The sequence below is a fragment of the Rutidosis leptorrhynchoides genome, chromosome 1 (genome assembly GCF_046630445.1).
Source record: "Rutidosis leptorrhynchoides isolate AG116_Rl617_1_P2 chromosome 1, CSIRO_AGI_Rlap_v1, whole genome shotgun sequence".
Classification (NCBI taxonomy): domain Eukaryota; kingdom Viridiplantae; phylum Streptophyta; class Magnoliopsida; order Asterales; family Asteraceae; genus Rutidosis; species Rutidosis leptorrhynchoides.
The window spans coordinates 694,978,199-694,995,811 of NC_092333.1; positions in this window are offsets into that span (position 1 = coordinate 694,978,199).

The following is a 17,613-nucleotide window of genomic DNA, read 5'->3' on the forward strand; positions in this document are numbered from 1 at the left end:
CAAGTTTAACGCTATATTTTTAAAACTATATTTGTATATATATATATATATATATATATATATATATATATATATATATATATATATAAGTAGTATTATTATTATAAAAGAGGGTTTTTACCGTTTAATGACCGGTTTATCGATTTTAAAACTTAAGTCGCAGTTAAAACCTAATGTAAAATATTAAAAATAAATATAACTTAATTTAAAGCGTAAAGTAAATGACAATAATTAAAGTGCGATAAATTAAAGTGCGATAAATAAAATGACGGTAAATAAAATTGCGATAATTAAAAAGTACGATAAATTAAAGTGCGATAAATAAAATGACAGTAAATAAAATTGCGATAAAATATGAAATAAAGGAATTATGCTTAATTAAACTTCCGTAATCATGATGTTTGACGTGTTGATTTTAGTTTATTACCATGGGTTAATTTTCCTTTGTCCTGGATTATTCAATATGTCCATTTGGTTTTTGTCCATAACAGTCCATCAGTCATAAATATAAAGTGCGAGTGTCCTCGTCAAATTATCCTTATATCCGAAGTCAAATATTCCAACTAATTGGGGACTTAAACTATAATTACACCAATTTTCCTTGTATATAATTCACCCCTGTTTTAATAAGTCCATTGACTATTAATTCATTCCGGTGTTCGGTTAAATGAACGATTATTAGTACTTATAAATATCCCGCCCATCGTGTCCGATCGAGTGTATGTGGTTATTTATAGGTACGTCCAATTGTAAATCTTTATATTAAATTAACGAACTATCATTCAATTAAACAAATATAAAGCCCATTAATAGCCCATAGTCTAATTTCCACAAGTGTCGTTCTTTTGTCCAAACCTCAATTATGGTACAAAGCCCAATTACCCCGTCTTTAATATTTTAGCCCAACATCATGATTACTTCGATTTAAATAAGCATAATAATAACTTAGCTACGAGACATTAATTTAAAAAGGTTGAACATAACTTACAATGATTAATAATAGCGTAGCGTTACACGGACAGAATTTTGACTTACACACTCACAACATTCGCCACTATAACCTTATTATTATTAATCTTAAATTAAAATTAAAATTATAAATATATATATATATATATATATATATATATATATATATATATATAAATTGAGAGAGAGATTGAAAAAGAGATAGAAAAAGATGTCTCATATTCGACTGAAACTGCGCCTTTTATAGTAATGTGGCCAAACTTTTTGCTCCATGCGATCGCATGGCATTTGTGCCTTCTGGCCAGGCGATCGCATGGCCTGGGAATCCAGCTCAGAATTATTTGTTTGCTAGTTTGCCGACGGTTTTAATATAACATATAACATATATATATATATATATATACACATACATACATATACATACATATATATATATATATATATATATATATATATATATATATATACACATACATACATATACATACATATATATATATATATATATATATATATATATATATATATATATATATATATATATATATATATATATATATATATATATATATATATATATATATATATATATATTTAAGAATTAATTATATATTATATTATATTCATGTGCATAGTTGACTTGTAATTTTTAGTCCGTTGCGTTGAGCGTTGAGAGTTGACTCTGGTCCCGGTTCCGGATTTTCGAACATCCTTTCGTACTATTTAATATCTTGTACTTTGCGTTTTGCGGCTTGTACTCTTGTAACTTTTAGACGTTTTTCATCAATAATTTGAACCACTTTGATTGTATTTTGTACTTTTTAGCTTTTTAGTCGTTTGCGTCTTCAAATCATCGAATCTGTCTTTTGTCTTCACCTTTTATTATTTAAACGAATATCACTTGTAAATTGAACAATTGCAACCAAAAGCTTGTCTTTCTTGAGGGATAATGCTATGAAATATATGTTCGTTTTTAGCATTATCAAATATTCTCACACTTGAGCGTTGCTTGTCCTCAAGCAATATAGTCTTGAAATAAAAATACTAGAATCACTTCTTTATTCTTCACACTTTGTACATCAGTGATTTCTATACGGCGGTATGAACAATGATAGTAACGTTGTGGTTTACAGTCCCACATGACTATAAAAATATAGATCCTTAAGGAAATTGGATCTTTATGAAAACATTTGATCTTTCAAAAATAAAATCTATATATATACTTCACCGGTGTTTGCAAAATGTTTTTGTAGGTTTTGTGGGTTTCAGATTTGAAAATTTTAGCTCAAAACTTATGGTTTTGTGTCACCCACTTGCTAACCTTGTGATGGGAAAGCAACACGTCCAGTTTACTTGCTCCGTATATTACCTTTCGGTAAACTACCTTCCGGTTGTAACGGAAAACATTGAACAAGCAGCTGTTGAGGCAATGTCCCGTGACATGCTTTTGATTATGGTCTATATCGTGTCGGATGCAATTACTATCCTTTGTATGAGCAATAGTAAAGATCACCCTATAGTTTTTCAATCTAGCACAAGGTCCTGTCTTTGACCATGCTATGCAACCACCGTTCTTACGGTTGACACCCGATTTGGTTCAGGTGACCTAATGAATTTCAGGTGAATTCCTAGGATTTTACGTTCAATGGTAATGAACGCAATGAAAATAGGGTTTTCATAAAATAAATCGGTTTGTAATTTGATCAAAATATTTTCTTGTTCAAGCTCGAGTTTAGATATCATTGAATTCCATGAGTTTGTAATTCTCAATCTTTAAGGTCAATCTCAAGGATTGAGTAATATCAGTCTTAAAAGCTGATTTTTTATCTTTAAGGAGATTATCCTTTCTGGGGATCTGATTCATTAGTCTTATAAGCTAATTTGCATGGTGCCCCCATTGTACGAGACAGATCCTCTCATGGTTAGGATAAGTCTGACCACTTGGCGACCCTGTTTGATGCTGAGGTCCATGGATTTCCAGCTGATTTTCGAGAAAACTTTTCAAGGTTTTTCGTAGACTCTACAACTGGTCTGGACGAAAACTTCCTGACCTAAATCAAGAAGCGCGTGTCTTTTTCGAAATACTTTACTTTCTTTTAATGATGGAATTGATTCATCGTGTAGATCCATCTTTCTTTCAAATATATTACAATTTACCGGGTAAAACAGTTAATTTTTGTCCAACACAAAAGTATCTTCAATTATTTGTACAAAAATATGTGACATATGTTCTAAATAACTTGGTAAATTTTTCCCACACTTGGCTTTTATTTTCCTTTCTTTGCCTTTTTATTTTTCTCTATTCCATTTTAAATGAATTCTAACATTTTAGGTTGTTTCTCAATTTATGTCCTTTCCGAGGTAACAATAATTTCGGTGTTAACACCTAGTTTTATCGTTCATAAATATGTATAAACATGATTCTGAATTCATTTATTTGAAAATTTTGAAAAATTTTACTAGAATTGGGTAGTCAGTATATAAGACTAGGGCTGTTCTTTATTATCAGAGAGCACTAGATTCTAATACAACTACTGCGTTACTAGTATTTTTTAATGGTAACCAAGTGTTCAAATTAAAATTTTTTAAAAACCGAAAGAATTTAACCCCTTCCCACACTTAAGATCTTGCAATGCCCTCATTTGCAAGAAATCAGAAGCTATTTAAATTGTTGAGGGTGACTAGTGTAGAAAAATGATTAAATTTTACCAAAGTTTCCAAACATATTGGTGTTTGTTTGTTGAATGATAAATGGTGCACATTATTTGTTCATTCCTTCTTGTTACATCACACTTGTTTTTTATTTTGTCGTCAAAATTAATAGCTTTTGCTGAACTTAATACCAGTCTTTGAAAATGCGCTGTTTTACCCTGTAGTGTACAATTGACAAAATACATACATACAAATAATAACATGCATGGTAATTTGAAATGGGACTTAACATCCCACCATCAAATTATAAATAAGAAATATTAGTAACAAAATAAAAAAATGTTAAAAATTACATAAAAGTGTCACAATATTATAGGTTTTAAACATAAGTAAATAAAAATAATAAAAGATAAAAATCACCAACGGGAACTATATCAATCTGGATAGGGGTTCCAGTTCATGTCGTCGGGAGGGTTCTACGGTTGGTTATAGGTGTACTGATAGGCCTGGTTAGGGTCGTAGAGAGTAAATGGTGGTCGCATATCGGGCTGGTGTGGAGGATAGTAAGCATGTCGGGTCGGTACGTAGTTATGTGGTACCTGAGGTGATAGCTGGCTCATGATCTGATGCTGATGATAGTGCCATCTATTATGCTGTCGTTGCCTAGAATGCTCGTACACATTCTCGGCGTGCCACTGCTCGAACTGACTAAATCTAGCCTCGTTTGTCATTTCTATCTCATCTATACGCTGATAAACGTTAGTAACAGCCTCCCTAATGACATCCCTAATGTCATCCGCTTCCTCCATTTCCTCATCTGGACCTCTCTCTACCTGTGGATGACGACCATCATATGGTACTGCCTGATTGCGTCTGCTCTTTAATACCTTTGCACCCTGATAGACCTTCAATCCTAAAGTATCAACATGTTCCCTACACACCATCAGTGGACCCCCTTGATCCCTATCTACACCCAAATACTCTCCAATGAGAGTAACAAAAATACCTCCTCCTATTATTCTTCCATCCTGTATTCCTGCCACCATTTTGGACAGATAAAAACTAACACAGTAGGGGATATTAACAAAGCTTCTAGTGTTTCGAATACACTTAAGGTAAAATAAGTCGTGTAAGGTCATCTTCTCCTTGTTTTTACCTCTTTGTGTAATCGAATTTAAAGAGTTTAGGGGTGAAATCTTTACCTTTCTTGAAAAACTTCTTAACAAATTCATGATTAGAGCAAGAAATTTGATGAATTATGGTGAAAAATGGCGAATTTTTGAGAGTGTTTGGGAGTATTTTCGGGTATGTGTGTCTGTGTTTTGTGTTGAGACAGAACAGCGAGCTGCTCTTTTGTTCCTGACCAAATTTTAGCCTCCATGCGACCGCATGGATTTGAAGAGGAAACCCCATGCGATCGCATGGGGTCTGATATATTTTTTTTAATAAAAACCTTTAACTAATAAAAACATAAATTAATAAATTTTTAAAAATTTTGTTTCTTTTTAGGATGAGGGCGTTTCGGATCGTTGTCCTAGTCCGTCTCTCGATAAAATTTTAAAATTTGTCACTTTTTAAGCGTTGTTTTAAAAGTAAAGATTTTTGGGTTTTTTAATGTTTTTGGCATACCTTAATTCAATAAGATTAAAAATAATGATAATAAAATTTCTCATCCCACCCTCGGGTAAAGCAATTTCGGTTCAACGACCTAGTCTTCAACTCACGACGAATTTTAAAAATCATATTTTTAACTTAGTGAAATAAAGTAAATTTTTGTTTTTAAATTTACACCAAACTTAAATTTAAAATGCATAAAATTAAAAATTCATATAAATATTATTAATATTTTTATACATTAATTTTACAAACCTATATTGAAAATATTAATTTTTTAAAATATTTAAAAACTTAAATATTTTGATTTAAAAAGATTTACAATATTAATTTAATATTTATGTATTAATTTTAAAAACAAGGTAAAAATTAAAATTAAAAATCTTTTTGGTCTTTTATCCCACTTTAATCAACCAAATATTATCAAAAATATACGCCCCTCTTTTCGGTAAAGTAATTTTGGTTCCATAACCTAGTTTTACTCCTAACGAATTTTTAAAATATTTTGGGTTGATTGATTAAAGATATTTATACCTTAAGAATAAACGGTAAATTTCGCAGTGATGTAATAAATTTTTGTATGATATCAATAATTTCGGTTACGCATACCTAATTTTATTGAATACCAATTTAATACTTTATAGTGAACGATTCAGCGTTTATTATCAAAAGGTTAAACGCAATAAAATAAAAACAAAAATAAAAACTGTACATACTTACCTATGAGATAGAATTATCAGAGACCTGCTTTAGCTAACTCATAGGAGAGTCGTGTGATTTGGTTCTCCATAGCTACATAAGTGTAACCTCGATTCTTCAATATCTTTTCTTCTAAACATATGAACGGTCCTTCTCTGCATAGAGTAACAAATTCGGTATTTGAATATGTTTGATTGTTTGAACATTTACCTTCGTTTGACCATTTTCCGCATTTATAACATCTTTGAAGGTGTCGTGCTCTTCTTTTTGTTGCGGATTTTGATTTTCCTTTTCCAAAATGTGTGTTATGATGATCTTTCCTGAGTTCTTTCCTTACTTCGTCACATCTGCCTCTTATTACTGACACCAGGTCACTCGGGAGTGTGTCATTATTACGTTTAGTAATCAAAGCGTGTAGCATTAGACCATGGTTCAAATCAAAGGAATTCTTCATCTCGTAAAACCTAAAAAAATAAAAATTCAGAATGGAGGGAGAAGACTAGTTCTTTAGGGTCTGCTAGGGAAAGACCATTCGGATTCCATTCTCAGAAACTACACGAAAACAGAATATCTAACTCTAACAGAAATATACATTACCCTAAAAAGATTCGAACCTTCCCACACTTAGTTAGCTGTGGTGTCGAAATTGTGATTAACTTCATCTTCAACTTCCATTGGATTATCAATGTAATGTTTAACTCTGTGACCATTAACCTTAAATTCAATTCCATTTAAATTTATTAATTCTACTGTTCCATATGGGAAAACTCTTTTGACTATGAATGGTCCAGACCATCTTGATTTCAATTTTTCAGTAAATAGCTTGAATCGTGAATTGAAAAGAAGAACTCTGTCTCCTTCTTTAAATTCTTTTGAACTTCTGATTCTTTTATCATGCCATTTCTTCGTTCTTTCTTTATAGATTAACGAATTTTCATATGCTTCATGTCTTAATTCTTCTAATTCATTTAGTTGACTTAACCGTAGACGTCCGGCTTCATGTACCATTCCTTCGGATTTGATCCTACGGTTTTCTCTAGAATACGTTTTAAAGCTCGGTTGGTATTTTCAACTTGTCCACTTGTTTGTGGATGATAAGCTATTGAGATTTTATGAGTTACTCCATATCTTTTGAGAACTTTCTCAAGTTGATTATTACAAAAATGAGTACCCCGATCACTTATTAAAGCTTTCGGTGTTCCAAACCTAGCAAAAAGACGTTTTAAGAAGTTAACTACAACTCGTGCATCGTTAGTTGGGAGAGCTTGTGCTTCCGCCCATTTAGATACATAATCAATGGCAACGAGAATGTAGAGATTATTATGAGATTTTGGAAATGGACCCATAAAGTCAATACCCCAAACGTCAAATACTTCACATACTTGAATGACATTCTGTGGCATTTCATCACGTTGACTTATTTTTTCGGCACTTTGACAAGCATCGCAGGATTTACAAAGAAGGTGTGCGTCTTTGAAAATTGTAGGCCAATAGAATCCAGCATCGTAAACTTTTCTTGCTGTGAGTTGAGGCCCATAATGCCCTCCTGTTGGTCCTATGTGACAATGGTTTAAGATTTGACTGGCTTCATCCCCGAATACACATCGGCGTATTATTCCATTGGGACAACTTTTAAACAAATGTGGATCTTCCCAGAAATAGTGCTTTATATCACTAAAGAATTTCTTTCGTTTTTAGTACGACAACCCTTTTTCAAGGAATCCACATACTAAGTAGTTTGCATAGTCTGCACACCATGAAATTTCATTATAATCTATCTTCAATAGATATTCATCAGGAAAGTTATCTTGTATGGCCGATTCATTTAGAACTTCTAATTCAGGATTTTCAAGACGAGAAAGATGATCAGCGGCAAGATTTTCTGCTCCCTTTTTGTCTCGGATTTTAATATCGAACTCTTGTAAGAGTAAGATCCAACAGATTAATTGTGGTTTGGCATCTTGTTTTGAAAATAGGTATCTAAGAGCCGAATGGTCGGTATAGACCACCGTTTTAGCTAGAACGAGATATGAACGAAATTTGTCAAAAGCAAATACAATAGCAAGGAGTTCTTTTTCAGTAGTTGTGTAATTTGTTTGTGCTCCTTGTAACGTCTTACTAGCGTAATAAATAGGTTGAAATCGTTTTTCAATCCTTTGTCCTAAAACGGCTCCCATTGCAAAATCACTTGCATCGCACATAAGTTCAAACGGTAGATTCCAATTTGGAGTGATCATGATCGGCGCATTAGTGAGTTTTTCTTTAAGAATATTAAAAGATTTGATGCATTCATCTGAAAAGATGAATGGGGCATCCTTTTCTAGGAGTTTATTCATAGGAGTGGCAATTTTAGAAAAATCTTTTATGAAACGTCGGTAAAAACCAGCATGCCCTAGAAAAGTTCTAACTCCTCTAACATTGGTGGGATGTTGAAGTTTAGCAATTACATCTACTTTAGCTCTATCCACTTCAATTCCTTCCTTTGAAATTTTATGACCAAGAACGATGCCTTCTTTAACCATGAAATGGCATTTCTCCCAATTAAGAACTAGATTTGATTGTTCGCATCTAATAAGCATTCGTTTAAGATTAACTAGACATGATTCAAATGTATCAGCGAAGACTGAAAAGTCATCCATGAAAACTTCCATGTATTCTTCTATCATGTCGTGAAAAATCGCCATCATGCACCTTTGAAAGGTTGCAGGGGTGTTGCAAAGTCCAAATGGCATGCGTTTGTAAGCAAAAGTACCATAAGGGCATGTGAATGTGGTTTTCTATTGATCTTCGGGTGCTATTGGAATTTGAAAATATCCGAAAAAACCGTCAAGAAAACAATAGTAACTATTCCCAGCTAACCTTTCCAACATTTGATCAATGAAAGGTAAGGGAAAGTGATCTTTTCTGGTGGCGTCATTTAATTTTCTGTAATCAATACAGACACGCCATCCTGTTACAGTCCTTGTAGGAATAAGCTCATTTTTTTCATTTGTGATGACAGTCATGCCACCCTTCTTAGGTACACATTGAACTGGGCTTACCCATGGACTATCAGAGATTGGATAAATTAAACCTACATCTAGCAGTTTAATAATTTTTTTCTTAACAACATCTTGCATATTCGGATTTAGTCTTCGTTGGCGTTACACATAGGTTTTATGACCTTCTTCCATAAGGATTTTATGTGTGCAATATAAAGGACTTATGCCTTTAATGTCATGAATTTTCCATGCAATAGCTGGTTTGTGAGCTTTTAGCACAGAAATGAGTTGAAATTTTTCATTTTCAGTAAGAGAAGACGATATTATTACAGGTCATTCAGATTCACCATGTAAATAAGCATATTCCAAATGGTTTGGAAGTGGCTTTAACTCTAATGTCGGTGGTTCTTCTATCGATGATTTATATCGATATCTGTCTTCTTCTTTTAGCATTTGAATTTCTTCTGTTGTTGGTTCGTATCCATTAGCCATAAGTGCAGCTAACATTTCAGTTTCATCAATTGGTTCAGTTCCTTCTCCTAAAGAACATTCTCCTGTTCCTTGTAATTCTGGAAATTCTTCTAACAATTCTGCATGTGAATCTATAGTTTGAATATAATAACATGTATCATCTGCCGATTGCGGTTGTTGCATGACTCTATCAACAGAAAAGGTAACACTCTTGTCCTCTATACTTAGGGTCAGTTTCTTACCGAACACGTCTATTATTGCTTTAGCCGTGTTTAAGAATGGTCTTTCTAATATGAGAGGAACTCTAGAATCTTCTTCCATGTCCAGAATAACAAAATCTACTGGAAATACTAAAGTACCAACTTTAACTAGCATGTTTTCCATTATCCCTATAGGATATTTTACTGATCGATCGGCTATTTGTATGCTTATTCGTGTTGGTTTCAATTCTCCAAGGTCTAGTTTAGCGTATAATGAATACGGCATTAGATTTATACTAGCACCTAAGTTTTCCAATGTTTCTATTGAACTAAGACTACCCAGAAAACATGGAATTGTGAAACTTCCTGGATCTGATAATTTTTCTGGTAGTTTATTCAATAGCACTGCAGAACAATTAGCATTCATTGTAACAGCCGAGAGTTCTTCCATTTTATTTCTATTTGTGATTAGATCTTTCAGGAATTTAGCATATCCTGGCATTCCTGATATCACATCAATGAAAGGAAGATTTACATTTATTTGTTTAAACATATCCAAGAATTTAGATTGCTCGGCTTCAAGTCTTTCTTTTCTCATTTTACTCGGGTAAGGAAGTGGTGGTTGGTATGGTTTAACATAAGGTTTTGCCTTAACTGTGTTATCTTCATTAATCTTTTCAACTACCGGTTCTGTTTCCTTATCTTGCTCAGGTTGTGGTTCTTGTGGAGTAGGAATAGGGTCATCAGAAATTACAGGTATTTCAGGTGGTTTAAGTGTAATACCACTTCTTGTGGTAATGGCTTTAGATGTTTCATTCCGGGGGTTAGCATTTGTATCGCTAGGTAGACTTCCCAATTTTCTTTCACCTATCAACCTTGCTAGGTTGCTTACTTCTTGTTCCAGATTTTGAATAGAAGCTTGTTGATTTCTAAATACTTGAGCATTTTGTTCATTGGTTTGTTTCTGAGATGTGAAAAACTGCGTTTGAGATTCAACTAGCTTTAACATCATATCTTCTAAATTTGTCTTTTTATCATCGGTTTGTGGTGGTTTGTTTTGAAAAATAGGTCTTTACTGGTTGTAAGTATTATTGGATACTTGTAGGACCTTGTTGGTTGTTGTATGGAACATTTCGGTTATAATTTTGATTTTGATTGTAGATTGGTCTTGGCGGTTGATAATTATTCTGATAATTATTTCCAGGCCTTTAGTTTATATATGAAACATTCTCTCTGTGTTCCATTGTTTGTTCAATACTGAGACCATCTTTTGTCAGATGTGGTCCTCCACACTGCTCACAACTAATTCGTACTGAGTGAATATCTTTAGTCATCTTTTCCATTCGTCTCTCGACAACATCTATCTTTGCAGAAATGAAATCAAAGTCATGGCTAGAATTGGCTCTAGCTGCTTTAGATGATCTAACGATATCTTTTTCTTGGTGCCACTCATGTGAGTGGGAAGCAGTGTTATCAATAATTTTGTAAGCTTCAGTTGCGGTTTTCTTCATAATGGAACCACCAGCTGCTATATCGATGTGTTTTCGTGTAGTGATATCGCATCCTTGGTAGAATATTTGTACTATTTGATAAGTGTCTAAACAATGTTGCGGACATCCTCTCAATAACTTTCCAAATCTTGTCCACGTCTCATATAGACTTTCATTTGGCTTTTGCGTGAACGTAACAATTTCTCCTTGAAGTCTCACGGCTTTAGATGCCGGAAAGAATTGTTTAAGAAAATTTTCAACTAAAACGTCCCATGTATCAATCGCCCCTTCAGGTTACGATTCTAACCAATCTTTGGCTTCTCCCTTTAAAGTCCAGGGAAATAACATGAGATATATCTGTTCATCCTCTACTTCTCTAATTTTAAATAGAGTACAGATCCTATTAAAGGTTCGAAGATGTTCATTTGGATCTTCCTTTGGCGCACCACTAAATTGGCATTGATTATTTACCATGTGTAGGATTTGTCCTTTGATTTCATAATCTAGCACATTAATGTCTGGTTGAGTAATTGTGTGACCTTGGCCAGTGCGTTTAGCTCTCATTCGGTCTTCCATACTTAGAGGTTCCAGATTTTCCATTATTGAATTTGTTGAATCTGAATCACTAGAGGATTATGATTTAATGGTTCCTTCCTCAAAAATCTCTGGATGAGTGATTTGTGGTTAAGGAGGAATGATTAGTGGTTCAGGATCTCTGAATTGTCCCTGAATATCCTCCGGATTCTCAATTGTGAGGTCGGGTTCAAAAAATGGATTATCGGAAATTTGAATTGGAGTACTTGGTCGACTAGATGACGATTCTAAAGAAAAATCAACGGCGACAATATTGGCTAGGTGTCTTGATCGAGTTACAGGTGGTGAACGTATAAAAGGTGGTGAACGTTTTGCTCGGTGCATTCACTGAATATCCTATTAGTTATAAAAATAAAAATTATATAAGTTATCAAATTAATAGACTTTTCTGATTTTGCCCACTTTTCGAATAGCCAATAGATGCAGCAGGTAGCCAGGACCCTTTAAATCGGAAGCCCACAACTTACCACTAACAAATCCAACTATTACTACGAACCAGAAAATTTTTGGATGTCTATCAATTTAACCGCTTAAAATAATTTTTCGTTGATATTTTAAGAAATTTTAGAGAAGAAATAGAAAATTCTATGTCCTAAAAACTAGAGCGTCGAGAAATAAGAAAGAAAAAGAGTGCGTCGAAAAACGTCGAAAAATAAAAGGTCGAAAAATAATAAAAAGAACGTAGCGCGTCGAAACTTAAAAGTCTAAAAACTAAGAATTAAAAGTTGCGTCTAAAGGTATTAAAGCTTAAAGAAATTCTATATCCAAAATGGCAATAACTTAAAAAGTACTAAAACTTATAATATATTAAAGTGATAAGCGACGTCGTAAAATTCTAAAGCGCCTAAGTCTTAATCTAAAGAAAAAGCATTTAAGGGATTTTACGGCAAAGCTTAAAAATCTAGAAATAAAAATAACTACGGCAAAATACTAGATTAAAAACTAATTACGAACGATAAAAATACAAATATTACGAATAAAAAGATATAAAATATAAAAATAAAACTTAAAGTTGTAAAAATACAATTTTTTTAAAAAAATATTATTTTTATATTATTTATTTTATAAAAGTATTAATTTTATAATTAATAAAACTAATTTAAACTAAATATTACAAATTAATTAAAACTAAAATTAATTAATTTAATAATTAACCCTAATTAGGGTTTATAATAATAATAATTAAATTATACTCTGTAATTAATGCAGTACCAGGTTCAGACCAGCGTGTCAGGTTACCTCATACGATCGCATGAGGTTTCTTTATTAATTCCACGCGGTCGCATGAATTAGAAAACCGGGCCAGATTGTTTGGGCTGCTACAGTGTAGCCCGTTTACAATTTTAATTATATTTTTTTCTATTTTTATATTATATAAAGAATATTTATATAAAATAAATAAAAACTTAATTTTTTTTAAAAAAAACTACCTATTAGTTTTTGTAACTACAAGAAAATACAATTTTTTTTTTTTTATATTTTGAACAACTCTTAAAAATATATATATTTTGTTTTTATTTTTATATTTTTGTATTTTTGTATTCTTAATATTTAAAACGTATTTTTACAAAAAGAAATTAAAACTTAATAAAAATCTTTTTTTATAGCGTTTCGCTTTCGGCATTTAAGTTGTCCCCGGCAGCGGCGCCAAAAATACTTGATGTGCGTAGAGGTGTATACGAAATAGTTATATTTTTATTGCGAAATATTATTAAATACGATACAATTTTACACAAGTTATTTATTTATTTATAGAGTGGATATACCTAAACCTTGTTACAACACTTATAGGCAGTGTACCTAATCGTACAGTAGTGTAGTTTTTAGTAAGTCCGGTTCGTTCCACAAGGAGCTAGCCAAGTTTAACGCTATATTTTTAAAACTATATTTGTAAATATATATATATATATATATATATATATATATATATATATATATATATATATATTATAATAAAATAAAATATTATATGAGTTAATTAATAACCGGTTTAATGACCGATTTGTCGATTTTAAAACTTAAGTCGCAGTTAAAACCTAATGTAAAATATTAAAAATAAATATAACTTAATTTAAAGCGTAAAGTAAATGACAATAATTAAAGTGCGATAAATTAAAGTGCGATAATTAAAAAGTACGATAAATTAAAGTGTGATAAATAAAATGACAGTAAATAAAATTGCTATAAAATATGAAATAAAGGAATTATGCTTATTTAAACTTCCGTAATCATGATGTTTGACGTGTTGATTTTAGTTTATTACCATGGGTTAATTATCCTTTGTCCTGGATTATTCAATATGTCCTTCTGGTTTTTGTCCATAACAGTCCATCAGTCATAAATATAAAGTGAGAGTGTCCTCGTCAAATTATCCTTATATCCGAAGTCAAATATTCTAACTAATTGGGGACTTAAACTATAATTACACCAATATTCCTTGTATATAATTCACCCCTGTTTTAATAAGTCCATTGACTATTAATTCATTCCCGTGTTCGGTTAAATGAATGATTATTAGTACTTATAATTATCCCGCCCATCGTGTCCGATCGAGTGTATGTGGTTATTTATAGGTACGTCCAATTGTAAATCTTTATATTAAATTAACGAACTATCATTCAATTAAACAAATATAAAGCCCATTAATAGCCCATAGTCTAATTTCCACAAGTGTTGTTCTTTTGTCCAAACCCCAATTATGGTACAAAGCCCAATTACCCCGTCTTTAATATTTTAGCCCAAAATCACGATTACTTCGATTTAAATAAGCATAATAATAACTTAGCTACGAGACATTAATTTAAAAAGGTTGAACATAACTTACAATGATTAATAATAGCGTAGCGTTACACGGATAGAATTTCGACTTACACACTTACAACATTCGCCACTATAACCTTATTATTATTAATCTTAAATTAAATTAAAATTAAAATTATAAATATAAATATATATATAAATTGAGAGAGAGATTGAAAAAGGGATAGAAAAAGATGTCTCATATTCGACTGAAATTGCGCCTTTTATAGCAATGTGGCCAAACTTTTTGCTCCATGCGATCGCATGGCATTTGTGCCTTCTGGCCATGCGATCGCATGGCCTGGGAATCCAGCTCAAAATTATTTGTTTGCTAGTTTGCCGACGGTTTTAATATATAATATAATAAATATATAATTTTAAGAATTAATTATATATTATATTATATTCATGTGCATAGTTGACTTGTAATTTTTAGTCCGTTGCGTCGAGCGTTGAGAGTTGACTCTGGTCCCGGTTCCGGATTTTCGAACGTCCTTTCGTACTATTTAATATCTTGTACTTTGCGTTTTGCGGCTTGTACTCTTGTAACTTTTAGACGTTTCTCATCAATAATTTGAACCACTTTGATTGTATTTTGTACTTTTTAGCTTTTTGGTCGTTTGCGTCTTCAAATCGTCGAATCTGTCTTTTGTCTTCACCTTTTATTATTTAAACGAATATCACTTGTAAATAGAACAATTGCAACCAAAAGCTTGTCTTTATTGAGGGATAATGCTATGAAATATATGTTCGTTTTTAGCATTATCAATATTACTCGGTTAAATTCATATTATTAATATGCTATGATGTACATCCTTCGTTAACAACTTAACCATCGTTAATTACAATTTCTGTTTCAATTCAATGAATTCCATTTCATAATAAACTAAGTGTATTATTAAATTACATATTTGATTTTACACTTTCGATATACTCGAAACTTTCTAGAGAACATCATTCGTACCTTGCGAAGTTCACAAGAATCCCACGAACACCAACATCATTCACCGAGTAAATATCAATATAAATGAATGATGAAGCATTGATTCATAATTTCATTTACGATGAAGTGATAATCCACGAAAATTAGGAAATTTCTAAAGTTTTAGAAATTATTCATTTCTAATTCCAGCCGAAAATCAAATGAGTTTAATTTAATATTAACTCATTAAATCTACATTACATCTGAAAAAAATATACATACATATATATTTTCATAAAGACTGTAATAAAATTCATTTGTACAAAAATGTTATTTGTGAAATTTTTTTTAACGGGTAGATAATACCCGAGAGATATATAAATTCACAATTAATATGTTACATTCTTCGAATCTGATTGCGCAATCATCAACTATACTCACTACTTTCACAACTATGTACATCCTTTCATAGAAATCAAAACAACGTGTCTCATCCAAATTTGATTACATATTCTGATTTTGACAAATCAAAATCCAAGTTAAAATTTAACAGAAGACATCACTCTTAGATTCCTACAACTTTCAAAGCTATACTTTGACTCCGAAACTGTGCTAGAACATCATTTCCATTCATAGAACCCCAAAAAAAAAATTGTATAATTCAAAATCCTAGAACATCATATGTATATTAACGATTACAATCTGTGTTCAAACCCTTCGAAATTCCTGAAGACACTTGAAATAATGAACAATCGAGATGATGATCCAACCACATATTAACCACAGTCTTGCACCTGAAAAGCTTTCAAAACCAAAGTCATAGTTTAACACGTATCCCTGTCAAACCCTTTGGCATTTATTAGCAAAAAATAACTTTTCGATTCCTTTTCAAATTAGTCAGTTTTATCACAGCTCCAGCAAGTCAACTTCGACTTTTCAGTTGAAACAGTCTTATTATAACCTCGATATAGAGGTTGCCCTTTCGTCATCGTTACCGGAGAACCTTTTATATCTCACCACATTAGCAATAAACTTACCAACAACTTCACTGATCTTTGACTTTCTAAAAAATCATTATATTTATCGAAACCCCATCATTTACTCATCCGCATCTTGTAACAAGAATTGTCATGCCAATTACTGGGAATCAGCAATCAGTATTTTGAAATCTTGCAGCACGTCTACGCCAACAGCTATATGTGTACATATAACGTCTATCTCCTAGACTTATATACTTCGAATGTGAAGTTTCTGAAAAACACCCCAATCTACGAATTAATTCTCTAAATTTTTGAAAAAGTTGAATGAAGCAGCAGAAACTGTTGACAACCATAACAGTTAAAAGTTTGATGATAAAGAATAGTGTGTTGGAAAAGCTCAGAAAAAGAGAAGGTTTGGAACTGAAAAACGGATTGAGCAAACCATGAAGGAGGTTGTAGACAAATCACAACGACTAAATCTGCCTTCAAAGAATCCAAATGATTCAGTGTCTGTTGAAGTCTTTAGCGAATACCTTACTCATGACTCTAAACCTTTACTGACAAATCTTCATCATCATCCATCGATGTTAGAAATTCTAAGATATCATCATATCTTTCATTATAAATATCTTCGATATTTCTGAAGATATCTTCATAACTATTGTTATCCGAAATCATTTACCTCTTCGCCCTATCTGTGTTACATCATAAAAGAAACTATTTTAGTTTCTAAATTCTGAAACCTTCGAGTTTAAAATATGAATGTTTTTGAAGTAGTGTTGGGAACTGAAGCATGATTTAGTATAATATAATGACACTTGATCAACGTGATTATATTACAGTAAGTCATCATGTGCCATGTTACATGACTCTTGTATTCTACTTAAACTCTAAACATATCAAGAAAATATTTTCTTGATGATTCGGTCTTTTCCGAGGTATTCTGGTAATTTGACAAATCAAGATCGTGCCATTATAATTTTCTTCTTAGAACATTAACTATGTTCATTCTGAAATTCATATCTACGAATTCTGGACCATTACATGTGGTGCTTAATGACAAGAAGGGAAAACAAAAGAATGAAGCTCCGAAATAGAAATTGGAGCATAAATCGCAGCAAATAGGAGAAAACATTAACTGTGGATGTCAATGATTATAGAAAGACAGAAGCAGAGACATCGAAATATAAGGGAAGATACAAAATCTAACAATAAACCAGAAATTACAAACCATATATATCG